Genomic DNA, 1,203 nt, shown 5'->3' on the forward strand with positions numbered 1-1,203 from the left:
GAAACATATTTAAATGTCTGCCAGTTGTTTATATAAAATGTTTCCAAGAACATTATTGGAAATGAACATGAGACCTATTTTATTGGGCTCAGGTCCTTTTCGACTATCAAAAGCATGTGACAGACCAGTAATGCAATCCAGTATGCAGAAAATGCGTTCATTTAAAGGCCATATGGCTGCCCCTGAAAATGTAAACTGATGGTTTCTCATTGCAGATTACATTTAATGGGCCCAGCAGATGAGAATTTTTTGGGACCAAAAGCAAATGTGCTTTTGCTTGAAAATATTTTTTCTAATTTTCCTGGTAGTGCAGTTCAGGTCTTGAAGGATATGGAAAAAAACAGGATAATTAGTATCTTCTTGGAAATAAATGAATTTAAAAAGTGATAGAGAAACTGCCTGAAAAGCCTCTTACCAGGGGAGTGTTCGAACTGAGGAAGAAACATTCAAATGGAGCAGCAGCAAAATGAGCATTACTTTACAACACTGAAAACTGAGAGCACGACACTCTACCTTTAATTCACCATGTGCACTGTCTTATCATTGTTAGAGTTAACAGCTCAACTCAGTAATTAATGGAATATCTTATCAGAAGGAGTTAAGCTCAAGTCTGAGCTTTTATGAAAAACAGGCTTCTCATAAAATTCCCCGTTGTTAGTTGCCATCAAGTCAATTCTGACTCATGGCGACCACGAATTTCAGGTCTGTTCCCTACACATTCTATATCCATAAACCTGGAGAAACAGCTACAGTGAATTAACCTTATTTAAGATCTTTAATAGTCAAAGCAGTACAGAGTTATGTACATTAGAATCTAAGTACTAGGGCTTAGGAAAACTACAGTGTTCTAGAAAAATTTCAGGAAACTTCTGACAGAGAGGAAGAAAAAATTTCCCAGTGCAAATCACTTGATAATAATGAATCAGGAAACCATAAAGGAGGACTGACGACATCTATTTCGCTGAAGGGTTTTCTGGGCTGGCTGGCTACCTATGCAAAACAAAACCCCCAATGGGTCAGAATGATTTGATATATTCAGTCCCTGTTAAGAAATCTTCATTAAGAAAATTTAAGTCAAAGTAATACTTTTCACAGAGGTATAATCAAAATGCATAATGACTAAGAACAGAAGCTCCAGGACTGCACTGTCCAATGCGGCTGCCACCAGCCACTCGTGGCCCTTCAGCCCTTCAAATGGAACAA

Source organism: Orycteropus afer, unplaced genomic scaffold (assembly GCF_000298275.1).
Source record: "Orycteropus afer afer isolate SDZICR_OR568_19922 unplaced genomic scaffold, OryAfe1.0 scaffold01359, whole genome shotgun sequence".
NCBI lineage: Eukaryota > Metazoa > Chordata > Mammalia > Tubulidentata > Orycteropodidae > Orycteropus > Orycteropus afer.